The 6554-nt window shown below is 42.4% G+C and overlaps 1 pseudogene; it reads left to right on the top strand.

Annotated features, from left to right (window-relative positions):
* The first annotated feature begins 328 nt into the window (after positions 1-328).
* Positions 329-447, top strand: LOC148825402 (5S ribosomal RNA; annotated as a pseudogene).
* Positions 448-6554: the final 6107 nt, after the last annotated feature.

Raw genomic sequence — 6554 nt, 5'->3', positions numbered from 1 at the left:
GCGCTTCGGCTGTGGAGACTTGTTCGGCTGGCGTTCGGGGAGTCGCGTTTTTCAGAATTGTATCGAGATCGTTTTCCACAGAGCTCAGATGTCAAAGCACAGCAGCAGCTCTCCACAGCGATCCTCTATAGCGCCCTTTCTCCCGCAGCTCCGTCCTCATTGGAAAGAAGCAAGAGTGAAAGGCTGAAGTGAAATAGAGCGGGGACGAAGGCAGTGAAGAGAGAGAATGTGGGAAGAAGAGAAAAACGCAAGGGAAAAAAAGCAGCGTCGTAAAAGAGGTGACGGAGCTGTCCTCTCTATAAGAAGGGTGCCAGCGAGCCTTGTTCTTGCTTACGGCCACACCCCCTTGAGCACGCCTGATCTCGTCTGATCTTGGAAGCTAAACAGGGATGGGCCTGGTTAGTACTTGGATGGGAGACCGCCTGGGAATACCAGGTGTTGTAAGCCTTTAATTGCAGGAGGCACCCTATCTTCGCTCATTCTCCTGTTAACACGTGCAGTGTGGCTTTTTGGCTTTTTATTTGTCAGCTTTGGTGAGACACATGTGCTTGTGTATTAGCATGAGCGTTTTTTATTCTCATCATGAACCTTATATACTGTATCTCTACATCCCATAACCTTTAACGGCAGGTGCCTGGGTGTGGACATGTTGTGATGTAATATTTAATTTAAAAGTAAACATTTTAGTAAAGTCTGTTATATTGTTAAAATCTATAAGCGTTATAAATATCAATTTTTGCTCGTGCGTATAATTTATCGCTGCTAAATGTGTCTTATTCAATTATTTTAACACTTTTATGACCTATCCACTAAAATATAAAGACCTGCCCTACAACGCTCTTCTCAAAAGATAAAATAAGTTTTACATTTTTTGATTCAATGTAATTTCTTTTCTAGAGAAACACACATCATTTGAGGCTTGGGTTGCATGTTAATATTTTTAAGGTTTAAAGACTTTACGTTCACGGTACGTGGAAAATCATTTCAAACTTTTGAAAAGTTGTTGAGAATTTGTCATTGAAATAAGCTTACATATTTTAATTCAACGTGATTACTTTTCACTTTCGATAAAACACGTGTGATTTTGGGGTGGGGGATATTGTGGGGCGTTCTAAAACATCACAACCATTTGAAAAATGTCTTGAGCTATGTAGGCATGGTTACAAATTTGAAGTTTATGCTTAAATTAGCCGACTTGCCGGTTTTGAAGTGTGACACCTGAGCTGTCAGGCCCCGATATTGACTGCTGTGAAGATGGCTTCTTTGAGTAGTGAATCATCGGATTCCTCTGCTATGCAAACTGAAGAAGTAGGTTGCTAAAATATTTTTTCTGATAGTGGAATTGTATTTTCAATCTGCGTTTAGCGTATTTCGTTTTCAACACTTTGTCTTCTTTTTAGCAAAAGCTGACCCAGCACTCAGTGGTGTGTGACAGTGGCTGTCATGTGAACTCTGACGGTGATTCAGGTGTTGGGGGTCCGTCAACGACTGATGAAGAGTTGCTACAAATGGTAAATATTAAACCACAGCAAGTTCGAAGCAAACGAAAAACTCTAACACAAAAGAGGCATTACAATTGTAAATATTTTAGGTAAAAAGCATGCCTATTTATTTTGTTAAGCCTTCCTTTTCTTTTTTCCTTTAATAGAATAACGAAGAGGTCGACGCATCAATCTTCAAACTACCATTAAGCTTGAATGTTTCGTGTCTGTTCATGTGTGTTCGCCAAAATGTGATTAATGATGATGTTCAACCTAGTTTAGCTAACGATGGCTCTAATGAGCCCGATGCTATGGATCAGATTGTAAAGTCGGTGGTATGTTGCACCTTCAACCATTGTTTAAAGGGGGTTGTGGTTGATGAATGCGCGGCCCGTTTGATTAATCATCCAGGTCAACGGGGTCACACATGCCTAGTTGTCGGGTGCGCGGATGGGTACTGTGGTGTCTCCGGGGGAAAGTTTATGTAAATGAAAGTAGTACTCACACCACACTTTTCTTTCCTGAGTTTCGTGGCTTTTCTTCCTCCAACTATCTTCCAAATACAGTCCGTAATCCGTTCCCTTAATCCTGATCCGATCCGAGTTCCAAAAGTCCGTAATAAAGCCAATCTGCGATGTATCCTTATCCAGTGTCCGTAATCCAAAAACCATAAACCTTTTCTCCTTTCAGTAGTCCGTTATTCTTTAGCCCGATCTTTAACATACACCTCTTTCCTCTCTTTTTCCTCCAAACCGCATTCACCTTATCGGCTTCCGCCCTGTTCACTGCCTCCGGGGCACTTATATTTTGGTTCCTGATGCGGCTCAGCTGTGTCTCATTGTTTCTCAGGGTAGACCCTTTCCATGTACCGGTCAGCTGATTCTTTTTGGCAGCCATTTTGCTAAGGTCCATATCTAGTATTTTAAGTAGGTCATTCCGAAAATACCTGTTATGAATGACCCTTCCCCTGGTCATGTTACAGTACAAAGATGTGTTGTTTGCCGCATTAGAAATTTATAAGTGTCTCAGTTTAGCCCGAATTTTATCGGCTGTTCTGTACATCGCCAGTGGCCTGGGTGCCTATACTTTTACAGATGATACTGAGCGGAGTATAAAGCACTTGCTGAGAAAAATAATTGACGACCGCTCGCCATATGAGTATGTACGGTCCTTACTTGTAAAGGTAGATGGAAAAATACTACACGTGACTTTTGGTGCGTTGCAAAACTTATTTTATACTTATTTATACATATTTTTACAGAAAAGAAAAAAGATCTATGTAAAACCAGGGCTGTGAAATACTCGCAATGTGAATAGAGCTTTCACTCTGTTTTACAGACACAGGTGTGCCATCGTGAGAAGAATGAAAAATTTCGAATGTATACGTAAGAATTCTTACAAAAAGTGCTTTACACTCTTCTTTCTGCAAAGCTTGAAATGAAAATCAATTAACTGAATACTAATGTCCTTGAATTTGTTAAAGAGATAGATGTGCATGTAAAGAACATGAGTGAAATTACTGCGATTCTGATGTTTTCAGATCAGAAACTGAAGCCTGGCGGATTCAGCGGTGTGTATTCCAAAATACAACGTATTTTACATAGAACCTGTGGTAACACCGTCCCTCTGATCACTCAGGCTAATTTATTTTCTCTGTTAGGGTCGCCCAGTTCGGTGTTCACGGCTATAGAAATGGCGAGAGAAAGGGCGTTATGAATGCTTTTTCAGATGCTGCTGAGTTTCTGAACAATGTTGGGGCGATAGCTACAACTAATTTTCTGCACCAACATTTAATTGGCGATTGCAAGCAGTAGTCTGTAATGTGTGTGAAAAGTTTAAAAGTGTATACTGGGATGTTTCTGTAATTTAAAACCTACTGATGAAATGGTTGAGTGGTTCACATTTCACATGCTATTTGTCCTGCGAGTTCTTTCTGTGACACTTTACTCAGTCAGTCACTCAGTCAGTGTGTGCGTGTGTGCGTGTGTGCTCACATCCCGGAAACTCGCGGCCCTCACCAGACTTCCCACACCGCCGATTCCCTAGGGTTATAATAGATTGCATTCAAACCTGCAGCAGACATTATCACCTTCCATCCCTCATCGCTAATACGCACTTTCACACACTTATTTATAAATCGAAGGGGATGCGGTGGTGGGCATTTGGACCCTGAGGCCTGGGGCTGCTAGGGGTGGAAGGCGGGACAACAACACTCATTATGACACACCATTGGCTCTCGAGGGGGCGGGACATCCGCCCATAACATTGCACCATTGGCCGATAAGGGGGCAGGACATCTGCCCATGGCGGCCTCCCATTTGCTGAAAAAGGGGGCGTGGTACCTGTCAAAATGTTTGATGAAAGGTGTCGCTTTATTCTACTCCCGGGCCAAAAACAGCCCTCGGATCATCAAGTCAATCAGGAACTCCCAGTCTCACAACTGCATTCCCTCGGTGCTTCCCTACCACCCTAACCCAATTTCTATCCCCAGGACCATCATTAACAATGACTACATTTTACAGGACGATCCCTCCATTGGTACTCTTTTTTCCGACCGCCCAATCATCTCTTATCGCTGACCACCACATAAGCTTCTTGTTCACAGCTCCCTCACACTCAGCACCTTCCCCTGCAATAGCACTCGCTGCATCACTGGCAAATACATATCTAACGACATTCAGGGCATCACAGGACAATTCCAGATAACCCTGACAACATCCTGTATCTCATTTACTGTATCTCTTGCAAAAAATGCCCAGCTATCTACATTTGGGAAACCGAAAGGAGACTAGGAGAATGCTTCAGAGAACATATTAGGGCTGGGAAGGTTAAAGATTTCTCCAAGCCCATAGTTTTTCTTTTCACCTCAAATAGCCAGGATCTCTCAATGACTGACTTATTTTAATGTAATCTTCTCTATTCTCTTGCAGGTTTTGACTTCACACCTTTCTTCACCTCTCTCCATTTTGCACTTCCTGTGTGGCCTCTCTGCTGCTCCTGCCTCCTCCCCTCTCCCAGCTTTTGTTCTTCTGTGCTATTTAATCTTTGTAATCTGCCCTGTCTTTCTCACACCTGAAGAAGGCTTCACAGCCGAAACATTGAGTTTTCTCTCTTCTCTTTTCAGTATGGAATAAACCTATTACTTGTTCCTTTGCAGACTACACATGCTGACATAGTTTAGTTCAGGTGGGTAGCTGCTTCAATATACATTTGTAAATGTCAATTTAAAACTGTAAAAATAGTAAGATTGTAACTCCACTTTAAAACGTGGCAAGAAATAGACACATGGCAGGCTACACTCTGGAAAGGACACCAGTCCATCCCAGGGCAAAGATATAAAAAATAAACATATAGGCAGCACATATCAAGCCTTACAAGAAATCATTAACACCCTCAACACACACCACAGGTCCATTAAACTCAAATACACCAAGCATGGTAGCCTGATAGACTTCCTAGACACCACCACATACAAGGTTTCTTCCTTCAACAACACAGACCAACTGGACATCAAGGTATTTTTTAAAGACACATTCACACGGCTTACTGCACAAGGATAGCTTCCACCCAAAACATACTTTAAAAGGACTGGTAAAATCACAACTCCTACACTTCCACAAAATCTGTACACAACAACAAGACTTTGAGGAAGCCAAATACACACTCTTCCAAGCTTTATGCCAGAGAAGATACACACAAAGTTTCCTCAAAAATGTGGCACAAACATTTCTAAATAGAAAAACTCCAGATGACAGAAAAATACCCCTCAACACATCATATTCTCAACTCAGCATAAAAACCAACCAAAAACCATGATATTAGAAAACACAAACATACTAAGGGAGCACAAAATCATATCTGCACACAGAAAAAAACAAAAACCTTCAGCATTAATTAGTCCAAAGCAAGCTAAAACCTTTACAAAACAGATCATATACACCAAGAGCCAAACATTTCATAACAGAAAACAACGATCCAAAACAAAGAAACTAAAGAAATCTTCCAGTTGCAAAGGGCACTCTCAGAAAACATCAATAACGACATCTACAGCATCCAGTGCAAAAAGTGCGGGGTGACCTATGTGGGAGGAACGGGTAACTCCATCCGAACCCAGCTGACACAACACAGGTACATCAGGAACCACGGGACTGGAAAGCAACCCCAACTGGACAGAGATAGAAAGAAAGAAAAAGGAAAGGGAGTGGATCAAAAGACTTAATACTATCTTTACACAAGACCTGAACATCAGAAAAACCGGGAGGGTTTTAGTCGTTGGAAGGAGAGTGCTCTCCTTGTCCCAGATGGTCCCCTCTTGGATAAAATCTGGGAGAAGGAGCTTTGCTCCCCTCTCCTAACTAGCCAGATCCTACAGGGACTGGAACTCTTCACCATACTAACACGCAACAAACAGAAGAATAACTGAAACCAATCAGCTATGGAAACTCGCACAGCTTGCACAGTCCTACTAGGGAGGAAAAGAAAAGACCCTGATTGCCTATTGAGATGTTAATGGTCCATGCATAATCTCCACCAGGGAAAGCAGAAACCCATTCACCAACTGAAACTGCACCTACTCATACAGAAACGTACAGAAGGAACACAGACCATAGGATACAAACTAGCCCCCTAGGAGGAACTACAACACACTGCCCCTTACAAAACAGGATAAAAACAGGCCAGCATGGACACAGTGTTCCAGAACAATGCCTGAAGAAGACCCAGGCAGAAACATAGCGACACACAGAAAGGCAAGATTGTCTTCCTATGGAGCCACAGATTCTACAGAGGTAAAGCTGCCTAACAGTGGAAACCTAACGGTGTCAACGAAGCTTTAAGCATTTAAATGGTAAGTATGGATCAATCCAGAGTTGACAACGCACGCAACCGTACGGTCACCCTCCACACTGCCTACACAACAAACATGTCAAACAGACAGGATACCTTCCAACAAGGAACCAGGATCATCTACAAAATGATCCAAACAGTCCACCATTTACAAAACACAGCAGTTTTATTGGACGGGAGAACTGAGCACCCACCAGCCTACGACGGAAGACCGAGGAACTCAAGCGC

This window comes from Atractosteus spatula, chromosome 10 (genome assembly GCF_055471065.1).
Source record: "Atractosteus spatula isolate fAtrSpa1 chromosome 10, fAtrSpa1.hap1, whole genome shotgun sequence".
NCBI lineage: Eukaryota > Metazoa > Chordata > Actinopteri > Semionotiformes > Lepisosteidae > Atractosteus > Atractosteus spatula.
The sequence above is the reverse complement of the archived record's forward strand: the minus strand, read 5'-3'. Positions and strand labels throughout refer to the sequence as shown.